Raw genomic sequence first — 17,254 nt, 5'->3', positions numbered from 1 at the left:
ACAACAGCAATATACGTCAGCGTGCATGAATGACAGATGGATGGGGTTTGGTGTGAGTTTGAATCAGATTTGTTTGGGCAGGTTTGAAGCCGGGAGCATCAGCAGCAGATTCTTGCCTTCATTAAGACTGTATTTCATATCTCAAGATTCAAACAGCAGATGGAATAAACCAGTGAGACATATTCTGGAGTGGTGAGTATTTCAAGTTAGAAATGGTCAAGGAATGGTGTCAAGAATCAGCTCAGTGTCAAAGGGATCTCCCACATGTGTGACGTGTCTGCTTCTGCTGCAGATATTGTCCAGGGATGGGATGGAAACAGTAGAGGAAGTGGAGTTTGTAACCAGAACAGTAGACAATGACCTCCATGCTCTTAACAGCAAAGGCAATGATATAATGAATTGTGGTTCTCCCCTGAAACAGAATAGGTCAACATAGAGACCCGGAGTAACACTGCCAGAGCAGAGAGCGAGACAGTAATTGAACACCTTCATTGATGTCAGTTAGTAGTGGTCTGTAAAGTGAATATCTGGATTGAGAGATTCCACAGGAACAATAATTTTGGCAAGAAGTGTAGACTATATGAAATAACAATAATACAGTCATAACTGGTTTATAGAAAACAAAATCTGGACAGTGACACTCACCAGGAACACCAACGATAGCCAGGAAGGGATAATAGAAGTATTGAAAATGAGAAGAGCGTAATAGATCTGCGATGATAATGACAACCAATCAAATGCAGAAAGATACCAAACATAATATGATAAGCTCCTGTCTATTGTTGAAATATTCCTGTCTAATGTTCTCAGATTCTGATCCATTGTTGGAATATTCCAGTCTAATGTTCCCAGATTCTGATCCATTGTTGGAATATTCCAGTCTAATGTCTCAAATTCTGATCCATTGTTGGAACATTCCCGTGTAATGTTCTCAGAGTCTGATCTCTCCTCCCCCACTCTCTGGATCTGCTGATCCCGGCAGTGCTGTCGGTGATGCTCCCGCTCATGTTATGGATTGACACATTGTACGGAGGCCATTTATCATTAAAAGATGGAAACTCTCCACTGGGATAATTAGAATCCATGGAGGTTGGCATTAATCACAGTCACTGAACAAACAGACTCAGTTAACCAGTTCCATACATCACTTTTCATTTACTGGTTTTGGATGGAATAGTTGAGGGTTGCTGAGGGATGGACCATAAATCTTTCAAACTTTTTAATCTTTTTTTCCTTGTATATGAGAATATTAACAGAACACTGCAGCAGTCTATATATGTTCCACTCTGTTTATGAAAGGAGGCAGTTATAAAAAAAAACAGATCGGCTGCATAAAAAGAAGTCAGGTAGGCAAGTTTCTAGATACCTGAACACAAAGTACGGTACTTATTGACCAGTGTGAGGCTACTCATGGTTTTAATGCCCTGTCATCAAATCCTTTAAAATCCACTTGAAAAGGTGGAAAACTGGAATATTGGCACATTTTGCCAACAGAATCATTCAAAACAAAGGGATGTGTCACTGCAGCTGTATGAGGTGTTACTGAGAGGGCACCTGGAGTACATTGTGTTCTCTGTGTTTCTGTAACTGAGAATGGTTGGACCACCATTAGATACAGTTTACCGGCAGTGCGTAATCCACGGGTTGCTGTGTCATTTGATGTCTCGGGTCTGTTACACAGGGACAGGAGGATGCCATGAAGTCTCTTGAGTCTATTTCAGAGGGACAGGAGGAGCCGATTCAGCCTCTCGAACTTGTTCCAGAGGGCAGGAAGTGTTTATTTAACTTTCAAATCTGTTACACATAAATATTAGTTTCAAACTAGTTGTGGAATAGGAACGACCTGATGTAAACATTAAAGTTCCTACTTTGAATACGGTCAATTTTGAAAGTGTTAGGTGAGCCCTGTGAAAGGCTGATTAGGATACCCTATTTGCAGGTAAAGGGATGGTTGGAAAATGCAAGGCGATTACAACTTGGTGTCAGAGAGTCCAGAGCCATCGTGTTCCTATTAGTGAGATGGGCAAGGCTGGTGGGTGCAGGGAGTGCTGGATGGCTAGATATATTGATGCTCTGGTCAAGATAAGGAAGGAGGCATATGTCAGGTAAACAGAGCTGAGATCAAGTGAGTCCCGAGAGGGGTATAAGGGAAGTAAGTGTATAGTCAATGGGGAACTCCAGCCAGAAAAATATGGACATGAGATGGCTTTAGAAATAGGGTTAACGAGGCATTGAAGCAACTGTACACGTCCTTTAATGGCAAAATATTAACTAGGGAGAGAATAGGGCACCTTACAGGTCAGTAAGGCTACCTATGTGCGTAACCATAGGAGATGGAAGGGTTACTAAACAAGTATTTCTCCTCAGTATTTAATGTAGAGGAGCTTACAACAGTGAGAGAAGGAAGAAATATATAGTGATATCTTGAATAGTATCTATATTACAAGGAGATATCGGACATTTTAAAACATACAAAGGTGAACAAATCCCTGTGACCTGATCAGTTGTATCCCAGAAGTTTGTGGGAAGCTCGGAAAGAGATTGCTCAAGTCTTTTGCTGATATATCTGTATTATTGATTTACACTGGTGAGGCGTCAAAAGACTGGAGGGCTGCTAACATAGTGTCATTATTTAAGAAAGTAAGGAAAATACAGCTAACTATAGATTGGTGAGCCTGACGTCAATGATGACTAAATTGTTGGCGGTGGGGGCGGGGGGGGGGGTGGTTGATTGAAAGGATGTATATGCATTTGGAAAGACAAGGACTGAAGAGAGCTTTGTACATTGGAGATCACGTCTCACTGACTGGGTGGAATTTTTTGAGGAAGTGAAGAAGATGATTGATGACGGCAGGACAGTGGATGTTATCTTTATGCAATTCAGTAAGAAAACCAAAATGTTCTACATGGTAGACTAGTTATCAAGGTTAGACTGCCGGGAATCCTGGAGAGCTCGTCATTTAGGCCCAATTTTTTCTTGAATATTGGAGATAGGGCGTGACAGTGGACGTTTGTTCATTGAACTTGGAGACCTGTGACTAGTGGCGTGCCACAAAGATCAATAGTGAGTCTTTTGTTGCTTATGCAAATCATTTGTACTTGAGTAAGTGAAGTATGGTCAGTAAGTTTGTAGATAATTCCAATTTTGGTGGTAACTTCGACAGTGAAGAATAATGTCTCAGAATATAATGAGACGTTGATTAGGTGAGCTGAGGAGTGGCAGATGGAGTTTATTTTAGATAAATGTGAGGTGTTGCATTTTGGCAAGAAATATCAGAGTATGAAATATAGGTAGGGTCCTGTTGAAAGTCGCCAATCAAGGATAACTCCACAGAAATTATGGAATCCCTACAGTGAGGAAACAGGCTATTCTACCCATCGAGGCCACACCGATCCTCTCAACAGTATCCCACTGGACAAACCCCTACCCTATCCCGCTGAGCCTGCATTTCCCATGGCTAATCCACCTCGCCCACACATCCCAGGGTACCATGCACAATTTAGGATGGTCAATCTACCCTTACCTGTATATCTTTATACTGTCAGAGGAAAACATAGTACCCGAAGGAAACTCACACAGACACGGGGAGAATGTACGACCACACAGTCAGTCATTCACGGATGGAATTAAACCCAGATCGCTGTCCTGTGAGGCACCTTGTGGTGCAAGTTCTCAGTTCCTTGAAAGTGCCGTCACAGGTAGACAACACAGTGAAGAAGCCACTTGTTGATCTTCCCTTTATTGGTGTGTGCTTTGACTCTAAGCATAGAACATAGAACATAGAACATAGAAGGATTCAGCGCAGTACAGGCCCTTTGGCCCTCGATGTTGCGCCGACCGTTACTGATACGGGCAGGGCATTCCATGAACTCACAACCCGCTGGTGAAGAATCTACCCCTAACATTTGTCCTATACCTACCACCCCTTAATTTAAAGCTATGTCCCCTGTAACACCTGACTCCATTAGCGGTTAAAAGGTTCTTAGTATCTACCCTATCTAAACCCCTAATCATCTTATACACTTCTATCAGATCTCCCCTAAACCTTCTCTTTCCAATGAGAACAGCCCCAAGTGCCTCAGCCTTTCCTCTAAGATTTTCCTACCATTCCAGGCATTTGCATGACGTGTTGGATCTGTACAGGATATTTGGCCACTTTTGTAATATTGCCTTTAATTCTGGGCTCCCTGCTGTCGGGGAGATATTGTCAACCTTGAAAGGGTGCAGAAGAGATTTAAAAGAATGTTGCAGGTGTTGGAGGGTTACAGTGACAGGGAGAGTTTGAATAGGCTGGGGCTGTTTTCAAGTATTGAGCCTGAGGGGTGACGTTAAAGAGGTTTATAAAATCATGAGGGTCATAGATAAGGTAAACAGTCAATGTCTTTTCACAGGATAGACGAGTCCAAATATAGATAACAAAGGTTTAAGGTGAGAGGAGAAAGATTTAAAAAGGGACGCTAAAACAACATTTTCACACAGACACTTCTGTGTGAACGAATTGAACAGCCAAAAGAGGTAGTGGGGGCAGGTACAGTTACACCTTTAAAATAGCATTTGGATGCATACACGCATGGGAAGTGTTTAGAGGGAGATGGGCCAACTGCTGGCAAGGGGGAACGAGATTAATTTAGGATATTTGGTCTGTATGGATGACCAGACCGCAGGATCTTTTTCCGTGCTGTACATCTCTGAGAGACTATTGACTCTTGAGAGTTTAACATGGGAACAGAAGGAGGTTATTCAGCTTCTGAATACTGTCAGTCAGCTTGTTTGCTCAATTACTGACAGTCAAATACAAAAATAAATCATTCAGATTTTGATGGTGTTTTACAGAACCAGGAGAAGGGCTTTTACTCAAGAAAAGCGGTAAAGAATGTGAAGAGGCTTCAGTCCCTCAACTCCATTCCACAGAAGCAGCAGTTGAGCACAGAGCTATTGGAGCCTGTTACTCTGGAGCAGGAGGAGGACATCTACTTTCACAAAACTTGGATTAAGCGACAGTCACTCAACTGCTCGAGACTGGGACACAGCAACAGGAGGCAGTCACTCAATGCTCGAGACTGGGACACAGGAACAGGAGGCAGTCACTCAACTGCTCGGACTGGGACACAGGAACACGACGCAGTCACTCAACTGCTCGAGACTGGGACACAGCAACAGGAGGGAGTCACTCAACTGCTCGAGACTGGGACACAGCAACAGGAGGCAGTCACTCAACTGCTCGAGACTGGGACACAGGAACACGACGCAGTCACTCAACTGCTCGAGACTGGGACACAGGAACACGACGCAGTCACTCAACTGCTCGAGACTAGGACACAGCAACAGGAGGGAGTCACTCAACTGCTCGAGACTGGGACACAGGAACAGGAGAGAGTCATTCAACTGTTCGAGACTGGGACACAGGAACAGGAGGGAGTCACTCAACTGCTCGAGACTGGGACACAGGAACAGGAGGAGTCACTCAACTGCTCGAGACTGGGACACAGGAACAGGAGGGAGTCATTCAACTGCTCGAGACTGGGACACAGGAACAGGAGGCAGTCACTCAACTGCTGAGACTGGGACACAGGAACAGGAGGGTGTCACTCAACCGCTTGAGACTGGGACACAGGAACAGGAGGGAGTCACTCAACTGTTCGAGACTGGGACACAGGAACAGGAGGGAGACATTCAACTGCTCGAGACTGGGACACAGGAACAGGAGGCAGTTATTCAACTGTTAGAGACTGGGACACAGGAACAGAAGGCCATCACTCAACTACTCGAGACTGGGACACAGGAACAGAAAGCAGTCATTCAACTGCTCGAGACTGGGACACAGGGTCCAATCACAAGAATGAAAACAAATAATAAAGGTATTGCCAGATGTTTAGCTCTCTCACATTCGCAATCCAACTCACATAACCACTCCATCCATTATATGTTCACGATGGAGCACTGTGTAGATCCGGCTAGCGTACTGCTGAATGCAACCCAGCAATATCCAGAATGGAATTCTGTGCAGCCCACACCAATGCTCGATCTATAATCATGGGCTAAATTTCCAGAGTTGGGAGCTGTGCAGACCGCACTGGTTCATTCATATATAAACCCAGACTGTTACATTGTTCGGTAACACTGTGTTAGATCGCAGCCCAGTGTGGGGAAACTTGTAAACAATGCTGAAAGTGACAGGATGTGCAGCTCCCATCCATTTACAGCTCCATATCTCCACTGTGCCTTGACAAGGGCTGCCATGATGTGAAAATCACTGCGATGGAGAGATATAAATGGAAACAGTTTAAATACCAATAGTACTGATTAAGGCGAGTATCACACCAGTATTTAAAGTTGAAATGACTGAGATAATATCCAATGAGGTTTTGTAAATGGTGCAAAGTAGTTAGAGGGGATGGTAATGTTATAGTGGTTGCACTATAAGCCTCCAAATCAACAATGGGAATTAGAGGAAGAAATATACAGGGAGACTGGGGAGAGTTGCAGGAGTAACAGGATTGTATAATTTCAATTGTAATGATTTCAATTTTCCGAACATAGACTGGGACTTCCAGATGGTTAAGAACTTAGATGGAACGTGATTCGTTAAGTGTGTTCAGGAAAGTTTCCACAATCAATATATAGAATAACCTACTCGGGAAGGGACAAATTCGACCTACTGTTGGGAAATAGGGCAGGATAGGTGAAGGAGATAAAGTGGAGGAGCATTTTGAGAAAAGTGATTAGAGTTGTATTAATTTTAAAATAGTTATGGGAGGGACAAAATTGGTCCACAGATTCAACTTCTCAATTGGGGCAAGGCGTATGTTGTTGGAATTAGACAGAGGATTGCAGGGGATGATTGGAGTTGTTTGTTTCGAGGTAAAAGGATTTCGGGCAAGTGGGAGGGCTTTAAAAGTGAGAGAGCTCAAGTTCAAGGTTTCCATTTTCCTGTGAGGGTGAAGGCAAAGTGAGACTGGAAGAGAGAACCCTGGATGTCAAGAGATATTGAGGCTCTGACCAGAAAAAATGGAGGCGTGGCTCAGGTTCAGGCAGCTCGGATCAAGGGAATCCCTGGAGGTATACAGGGGATAGAGGAGTTAGTGAAGAAGGAAATCAGCAAGGCGAAAGGGGGTATGGGATAGCCTTGGCTGAGAAATTTAGAGTGAATCCAAATTCAGTACAGTAAAGATGAAGAACAACTAGGGAGAGAATAGGATGCTTTAAAATCCAAAATAGGCATGCATGTGTAAAACCTCAAGAGATTGGTGAATTCCTCAATTTCCCCTCTGTGTTTACCATGAAGAAAGACATGAAGACCTGTGACCTTTAGGAGGTTAGTTGTCAAATCTTGGTACTGTCCATATCACAGTAGAATTGCTGTTGGATATATTAGAATGCACAAAGTCAGACAAATCTTTTGGTCCTGACCAGATACATCCAAGACCACTGAAAGAAGCGAGAGATAAAGCCTAAGCGCCAAGATCCCGGAAGACTGTGCGGTAGCAAACGTTGTGCCTTATTCAAGAATGGCTGCAAAGAAAAGCCCAGGAAATATAGACCAGTAAGCTTCACACCTGTTTTCGCTAAACCACTTGACAAGCTTCTGAAAGATAAAATGTGCATGCATTTGGAAATACAAAGTTTGATTTGAAGCAGTCAGCTTCGTTTTGTGCGTGGCGGATCATGCCTTACGAAGTTTGTTAGAGATTTTTGAGGAAGTGACCAGGAACGTTGACGAGGGCACAGTGGTAGACATCTTCTATTTCGATTTCAGTAAGACCTTTCATAAGGATCCACATAGTAGGCCACTCTAGAAGATTATATCACATAGAATCCAAGGTGAACTGGCAAATTGGCGACACAATTGGCTTAACATTATGAAGCAAACGGCTATGGTGGAGGTATGCTTGTCGGACTGGAAGCCTGTGACAATTGGCGTGCCTCAGGGGTCGGTCCTGGGCCCATTGCTGTTTGTTATCTATATCAATGATTTGGATCAGAGTGCACAACGCAAGGTTAGTAAGTTTGCAGATGACACTAAAATTAGAGGCATCGTTCAGAGAGAGGAACATTATCAGAAATTGCAGCAATACCTTGACCAGCTGGGAAAGTGGGCTGAGAATTAGCAAATGGAGTTTAATATAGATAAGTGTGACGTCTTGCATTTTGGAAAGTCAAATCCAGGTAGGAGTTTAAGGATGAATGTGAGGGACTTAAGGAGTGCAGTGGAACAAAACGACGTTGGAGATCAGGTGCACGGTTATCTGAAATTTGGGTCACAGGTACACAGGACCATGAGGAAGGCTGTTGGCACACTGGCCTACATCAGGGCATTGAGTATAGAAGTTGGGACGTTATGTTGCAGTTGTACAGAATGTTGGTAAGGCTGCAGTTGGAGTATTGTGTACAGTTTTGTTCACCTTGCTCTAGAAAGGATATTATTGAACAACAAATAATGTAGAAGGAATTTACAAGATGTTTCCTGGGCTAAAGGGTTGAGTTATAGGAAGAATTTGGACAGGTTAGAACTTATTTCTTTATGCAGCAGGAAACTGAGGTGGTTCTTATGGAAGTATAGATTTTATCAAATTATAAGATGCACGCCTGGCGTGAATGCATTTTTTCTTGCAAGGTTGGGGAATCGAAGACGAGAGGACATCCGTTCATGCTTGGAGAGGAAAAATAGAACAGGAACTTGGGGATCATCTTTTTTACACAGCGTGTGGTACGCATATGGACTGAGCTGCCAGGGGAAGTTATTGAAGTGGGTACAATAACAACATTGAAAAGGCATTTGAACAAATACACAGATGGAACAGGATTAGATGGATACAGAGCAAAGGCAGGAAAGTGGCAGAATGGCAGATAAGGGGCAATTACAGCATGGTTTGTTGATGGAGCACGGCGGGCGTATCAGATGGGCTACTACAGAGGGAGAACATTCTCTTCCCAGAGGGAGCCACACCAGTAAACCCACCTATCATGGTCTGAGTTCACCGCCCAGCTCAGTGCAGTATCTGAGGTCTGAAGAAATGTCCAGTAGTACAGGACAAATATCAATAACCTTCCCTGCTCTTTCAGGATAAGTGTCACCGTATTCTCTCTGCTCCCTCACACTCACTGTATATCTGTGATCGCACCTACCCCCGAAAAAGACTCATGGTCCTCCACTCTCATAACTGCATGCAACGCTTACTCTCTCTCTCTATCTCTCTCCTTTGCAAAACATCCCACACAATCATGGAATATTCTGGAGAATGCCGATTATGGAATGTTCCAGATAATGTTCCAAATAATTCCCAGTTTCAGGAAAATGGCAGTGTCCCAGTGTGTAACATATAAGAGGAAGGAGTAGAGAAGTACCTTTTTCAAATCACATAAAATTCAAACCATGCTGAGGCCATTCAGCCCTTCAAACCTGCTCTGGCATTTAATAAGGTCCCCGCTGAACTGATGGTCTTCTCAGCTCCATGTTACGGGAACTTTGAGTCATTCAACCCCCGAGGTTCCTGTCATTGGCCAAACAGCACTCAGGCACTTTTACCCCTTTTTTCAAGCGCCTGTTTGAGGGCATTTCCCATGGGGATGGACACTCCTAACAATATATTCCATCATCTTTATACTTTCATGCAATGGTCAGCATGCTTTACCCAGACCAAACAAAAATCTACACTTATTTTATGGTTATAGATATCCAATCACACTTAATAATTCTGGTTATTTCACTTGACTCACCTTAATGATATTAAAACAAAGACAGCTTCTAAACACGTCTTGTTATAAAATACAATTTCGAGCAGAGACCGTTTTTACCCTCAGCCGCCATCTTGACCGTTACCTGAATTGTACCACTTTACTTGTTATGAATGTTTCTTTTACCCTTTGTCTGAGACTGTTTCTGTCTGTATAAGTTACACAGTTCTCCATTCAGTTGGACAGACGGCTGGTTTGTGATACAGAGGGAGGCCAACAGTGCAGGCTCGGTTCCCCAGACCTACAGAGGTTACCATGAAAGGGACGCTTTCTCAACCTCACCCCATCACCCGAGGTATGGTGATCCTCAGGAGAAACCAACATGAGTGGTCTCTCTAATGAGAGTACTTTGTGACTCTATTCTAACAATGTTAGCATTTTAATTTTCAAAAATATTTTATTGAAAAAGAGATTTTTAATATTATAATAAATCAATAACAACACAACTCAAATAACTGAAAAATACATCCAGTTGCATGTACATACAAAACAAGTTAAAACACTACACAGACAGAAGAAAAACAAAACTAAACAATAAATAATGAATAAACAATACAGCTCAGCACAACAAAACGATAGCTCTCGTTCATTAAGAGCATTAACTGATACATTTTTTTATGTTCATGGTTCTTCATCGATGGATATTAGATTCATTAGACAATAGCATCATGGTTATATAAAAACCCTTCTTGGAGTGGCCGATAACCCTGTATTGCCGTAATCCAAAAAGGGCTGCCATGTCTCATATAAATCTTTGTTTTTTGGTGCACCATACCAGTGGTAAACTCGAAAGGGATATTCTCCATGAAGAGCTGACGACGACCCAACAGACTATATTTCCTAGCATGGAAAGTACGGAAAGTAAGGATATATTTATTTTTCCCCATGTTTATCTGTGGAAACTACCCTGGGCAGACCAGGAAAACAGAAACCAGGTCCATCTCCAATTCAGTCCTCAATACCCACTCTATCACACCTACCACAGTGCTCAAATATAGATGAAGCCTGCAACAGGACCACAAGCAATGAGTTAGAGTGCCTGTAGTCATTCAGCATTTAGGACATGAAGGTAATCCCACTTTGCATTTTGAGAGACAATTTGGGGTCAGATAGACACTATGAAGAATTTTCAACTGCATGGAATGGGTCCTACTACAGATCAAAATCCTTTGAGCATTTTCACAAATATCCTCCCATGTCTCCGAAGTATTCTGAACTCTCTCTCGCAGGCATCACAAAGCTGCAGAGTCTTGTCTGAGGGGACACTCTCCAACTAATGATAGAGGGTACTGACAGAGAGTGTATTCTGAGCAATAGGCACCCTCTTTTTAGATTAGACTTACAGTGTGGAAAAATCCCTTCGGCCCAACAAGTCCACAGGACCCGCCGAAGCGCAACCCACCCATACCCCTACATTTACCCCTTCCTAACAATACGGGCAATTTAGCTTGGCCAATTCACCTGACCGCACATCTTTGTGACTGTGGGAGGAAACCGGAGCACCCGGAAAACCCACGCAGACACGGGGAGAACGTCAAACTCCACAAAGTCAGTCGCCTGAGCGGGAATTGAACCCGGTTCTACAGGCGCTGTGAGGCAGCAGTGCTAACCACTGTGCCACCGTGCCGCCCTCTTCCCTCCATCGGATCTGTAAGAGGCTGTTAAAAATCTGCTGTTTTAAAAATCAAATCTCTGATCTTGAAAAAAAAATACAGAAGAGGTCTCTACTAGGTAGTCCATAAGTACGAGTTATTTGATCAAATGATATCATTATTTCTCCATCAAATAACACGTGGTGACTCAATGGTTAGCGCTGCTGCCTAACAGCACCAGGGTCCCAGCTTTGGTTCTGGTCTTGGGTGACTGGCTGCATGCAGTTAACATTCTCGCCATGTCTGTGTGGATTTCCTCCCACAGCCCAAAGATGTGCAGGTTAAATGAATTAACCTTTGATAAATCACCAATAGTGTTCAGTGATGTGTAGGTTTGGGCGTTCGTCAGGGTAAATACAGGCTGGTAGGGAAATGGGTCTGGGTGGGCTACTCTTCAGAGGGTCGAAGTGGACTTGCTGGTCCCCAGGGCTTGTATCCACACTGTAGGGATTCTACGAATTCTAAATCACTCAAGCAAGGTCCACCCCTTGCTGCCCACAGTTTAAACCTGGAATCTATTATCCCAGGATGACAACCCATTATACGAATTATAGGGGTAAGAAACATGGTTTTGGCTGTATTGCCCTCAATCTGATGCATTGTCATTCATGCTTTAACAGTATTGATAATTATTGGGTTATGACAATACTTCTTAAATGTTGTCACTTTAGCTAAGAAAAACAGACTAATCAGGGTTCACTTTGCCTGAGAGGGTTCAATATCTCACAGTATTAACGCCGAGTCCTCAGCGTCCCAGGCAATAACATGGGATAAAAAATATCTTAATTGATAGCTTTTATCTGGGCGATCTACTCCCCACAATCTGTGGGGTAGTTGCAATCTGGTTAGCTTGATAAAAAGTCGCTTATGGTGCCAAATATAATAGATAAACCAGCCATAAAGTCTCTTAAATATCTGTCTGGGAAACATCAAAGGAAGCATTCACAAGCGGTATAGCAAATAAGGAAGGACATTCATTTTAAGAACAGCTTTCCGACCGAGCTAGGATATTGGATTTGCCTTCCATCTTTAAAGGTCTTGTTTAATTTTGTTAAACAAATCGACATAGTTCACGTTAAATAAATAATCAAAGACGGATGTAATGAATATACCGAAATAGGGTCCTTTCCCACCCTACGCACCCCCCACCCGTGACCATTTAAAAGGAAACCACGATTTGCCCTCAACATCAGGTATTTCCCCAATATCTCCCATAGGCATGGCCTCCAACTTTGTAAAATTAATCTTAAAGCCCGATAAAGTGACAAGTGAATTAATGCATTGCATCACGTGAGCTACCGAAATTGCGGGATTTGACAAAAACATATTTTGAATTATATTCCTGGATGTTCTGGAGCCGTGTCATTTGGTACTAACGTCTACATATTCCACAGATCGTACATTCGGGCCAATCCCCGATAATCACCGACTCCATTGTTATTTATGAACCTTCTGTCTGTGCCTCAAAAATATTCAATATCTTTGCCTTCAATGATTTGTGGGGAAGAGAGTTACAAAGACCCACAACACTGAGAAAACAAAAATAAAACACAAGCTCTGAGTGTGAGATTAATTTTTCTTTGTCTCCTTATCTGAGGAAGGATATGATCATATTGGAAGCAGTTCGAGATGTTTCACTTCACGTATTACAGGAATGAGTACCTGATATTACGAAGGCTTTAACAGGTCACTCTTGGAAACACAGGTGATCTTATTGAAACATACAAGACCGAGAGGAGAGTGGATCAAATAGATATCTACTGGGTATAGTCCAAATTTATTGTCATTTTTAAAGAATACTTTCAGTGTGGAAGCAGCATATCCCATCCATTAAGTCCACACTGACCCTTCAAACAGCATCCCCCCAGACCTGCCTGCCCTTCACTATCCATGTAACCCTGCATTTCCCATGACTAACCTACCCATGCCTGGACACCATGGGTAATTTAGCATGGCCAATCCACTGTAAGTTGCATATCTTTGGACTGTGGGGGGAAATTGGAGCATTGCGAGGAAACCCCACACAGAGCATCGCCCGAGTTTGGAATTGAACCCAGTTCCATGGTGATGGGATGTAGCAGTGCTAATCACAGATCCACCATGCACACGCGTTAGTCAGGCACACACAAATCTGCCTGACTTGTTCCTGCCACTGAACCTGACCCAGTCTGAGACCTTTATCATTGGCCATATCACCAACCTGGTTACATTTAAAATTTGTTGGGAGCAGTGGAGGAGTTGGCCGAGAAAAAGAAACAGTGACTCCCTCTAATCTCAGTCAGAGCAGGAATTAGGAGAAATTCATTCGGATTTCATTCAAGCGGGAATTCTCTTTCCCAGAAGTTTGGGATGGCTGAATCTTTATATTATATTGAGCTTGGTTTCACCTGATTGCCCATAGACAGGTGAATCAGGGAAAATGGCGCATGGAGAGAGAAGTGTAGTTGGGACCACAATGAGATGAACTTATTTACTGGTGGAGTTGTGTCAAGGGCCGAATGGCCCACTCAGATCCCTCAGCCCTGTGTTCTGATGTTCCATTCAGCCCTTCGGACCTGATACAGAGGGGAAGATCGAGGCCACTCCGATGGTGAGGTGCAGTTACGGAAATGTACTTGGAAAATCCAGGCTGGGTCAGGAACCGACCCCCACACCCAATCCCACTTTCCAGGCTTCCGCTCTCTGTAACTTCTGCTCCAGATGTTGGTCATGTTACAGACGCAGATTCGCTGGGAATACAGCCCCATACCCACCCGGGGTTAACTCAAACAGATCATCTGCTCTCCCTGAGTGCAACATTGTACAACACAACTTCCAGGAAAAGACCCATTTACTTTCCAAAAGCATAACATGTGAAATTAATAAATAGGAACAAGAGTAGGCCATTCGGCCCATCAAGCTATCCCAGTCATTTAATAAGAACATGGCTGATCTACTCCAGGGCTCAACTCCACTTTCTTGCCGACTCCTTGTACTCCCTCCACACCTCTCTGGGTCAGGGAATTCCAGACATTTACTATATTCTGAGAGAAGATACTACCTGGCATCTCAGATTGAAATCGATACTCCTTTTTCGGTACCTATATCCTCAAGTGCAACAATCTGCCCAGGAATGGAAACAACTTCTCAATATCTGCCTTCTCAAGCCCTTTCTTTGTCTTGTATATTTCAGCAGTTTCACTTCTCATTCATTTAACCCACAATGAATTATCACCTCACGATTATAGAGGTTCTCAATAACTCAACCTTTTTATCCCAGGAAGCCGCCTAATGTCCCAACCTAGTTACTTGCTGCATCAGCATGCTGACGTTATGTTTCGTACACAGGAATCCTCCAATCCCTTTGTACTGCTCCTTGTTTGGGAGTCCTCTCCGTTAAAAAAAAGCCTGCCTTTTGATTCTCAGTTTCATCCACAAACTCGGATGTATATTGCACACAACTCCTTCTTTCAGGCTGTAAGTATAGATTGTCAATAACTGATGCCATCGGACTCATAGCTGTGGTACTCCAGCAGATAAACATTTATCATAAAGATCCATTAATCCTGACTCTCCGATTTCTATGTGTTAACCAATCACCATCGCATCTTAATACATCATCCGTCATCCTACGATCTTCTGGCTTGAGTAAGATCGTTTATTTGGTCATACCCTGTGGAAAATTTTGTTACATTTTCAAGCATCTCGAAAAAAAACTTTGCATGATCTTACAGGGCAAAATATAACTTCCCTTTCACGAAACCACATTGACTGTGTGTGAAGCTTTCCTCAATGTCCATGCTGGCCAGGTTTTCCAAACTATACTAGGCCCATCTGCTTTCATTTGGCCCATATGCCTCTAAATGTTTCCCATTCATATGTTTATCCAAATGAGTTTCAAACGTTGGAGCTGTACATGGATCTACCACCCTTCGTCTGGCAGCTCATTCCATTTCCACACCACCCTCTGTGTAAAAACATTGCCCCTGAGTCCCTTGTAAATGTTCCCCCTTTCAAATTAAACCTATGCCTTCTATGGTTGAACTCTCCCATCCTGTGGAAAAACCCTTGGGTATTCACCCAATCCATACCTCTCATGATTTCATAAACTTCTGGAATGTCAGCCCCACAACCTCCGTCTGACACTAACTTCAAGAACAAGCATTTAAAGATAAGTACTGCAAATTTGAAACAATATTAAACATGGCAGTAAAATAATATTCAGCCCAAACTTCATACTGTTATTTGTCTTTATCCATATTACAATACTGAGGCAGCATGAAACACTTACGAGTGCCAATAAGACGTCAAGCACCTGCATTTCTTTGTCTAAAGGAGGTGATGATCTCGGCAATGAAAACGTATCTATGGCCAGATCTAAAAAATACCATATAGTCAACATTCTCCCTCCTGGTCTCCTTATGACTTTGTGTGCTTGTGTCTTATGTATCTCACACTCAATCGAGAAAACCCACTTCTCCCAGTCACATCTTAATTTAAACCCGTTTAACATAAACTTCTTTTATCTTATGAACACCCTATTTTCCCTGTCACCCATTCCCTATCTCTGGCTATGGATTAAAAGCACATTTTCCAATCATTTTCAAATCTGAAGAAGTGTCACACTAGACTTGAAACACTAATTCTGTTTCTCTACCTCTCTGCAGATGCTGACAGACCTGCTGTGTTTATCCAGAAATGAATAGGGGCACAGAACAAATTTTCAATTAAACAAATAACGATCGATACTGGAAATAAAGTACCAAAAATTGCTGGAGAAACAGGGAGCTTTGTAGAAGGTTCACGGGACCTGCAAGTTTATATCTGTATTCACTCCAAAAAATGCTGCAACATCTTCAGCAACTTCTTCAGCAATTTCTGTTTTTGAACAACTTCCAACGACATATGTTAAAGATGCCCAAACATTCTGTCCAACATGGAGCGCCGTACACTGGGAAGTGAACGATAATGCATAAATTCCTTGACTCTGAAACTGCATAAGGCTGGCATCACTGACACTGCAGAGCTCTGAGTCATCGTCAGGGAGAAAGACAGAAGGAAACACATTCACTTCAAATACTGAAGATGGCATTACTGAAAGGAAAAGATTCAGATTATTACCTTATATTGATTGAGTTAAACTAACAAATTGGAGGCATGACACCAAGGAAAGAATTTCAGCAGAATGAGAATATGAAAATGGAAGGGTTGCCGCATCAGAAACCAGAGTAGGTCAGTGAATACAGGGCTGTTGGGTGAATGCATCGGTGTGAACTGAAGGACAGTCAGTGGAATTCAATTGTATATATTGCAGCTTAAACTGGGTTATCATCTGATGCTGTAGAAACAGAATTGTATTCAATGACAATCTGGAACCTTTCGCTCAGGGTAATCTCTCAGTCCACCATTACTATCAAGCCGATCTATGGTTCAGTGCTGAGTGTGGTGAACATGCCAGGGTCAGTACCATCTGTACCTTTACCTGATGACAACCCATTAAAACCACCGCAATTGTCTGGTTACATTCGAAACAGCTGAACTAACATCTGGTACAGAGGCAGAAATGATCCAACCACTAACAAATCTGATCTGAGCTCTGTCATCCTGCCAAATCCAAGCATAAATGTCGATGGACCATTAAACAACTTTATGGAGGAGAAGGCGCCACAGATATTCCCATCCTAAGTAATGGAACAGTCATGTATATCAGTGTAAATGTCAAGTATGTGGTGTCTGCACTATCCTCAGTTAGACATGTTGAGTAGATGATTCAACTCACCCTATCATGATGCCCACAGAATCACAGATGAAAGTCTTCAACCAATTCGATTCGCTGTAGAAGAAACAGCTGAACACAGTAGATACGACAAAGGCAATGGGCCCTGAA

Source organism: Hemiscyllium ocellatum, unplaced genomic scaffold (genome assembly GCF_020745735.1).
Source record: "Hemiscyllium ocellatum isolate sHemOce1 unplaced genomic scaffold, sHemOce1.pat.X.cur. scaffold_198_pat_ctg1, whole genome shotgun sequence".
In the NCBI taxonomy this organism is placed as follows: Eukaryota; Metazoa; Chordata; class Chondrichthyes; order Orectolobiformes; family Hemiscylliidae; genus Hemiscyllium; species Hemiscyllium ocellatum.
The sequence above is the reverse complement of the archived record's forward strand: the minus strand, read 5'-3'. Positions refer to the sequence as shown.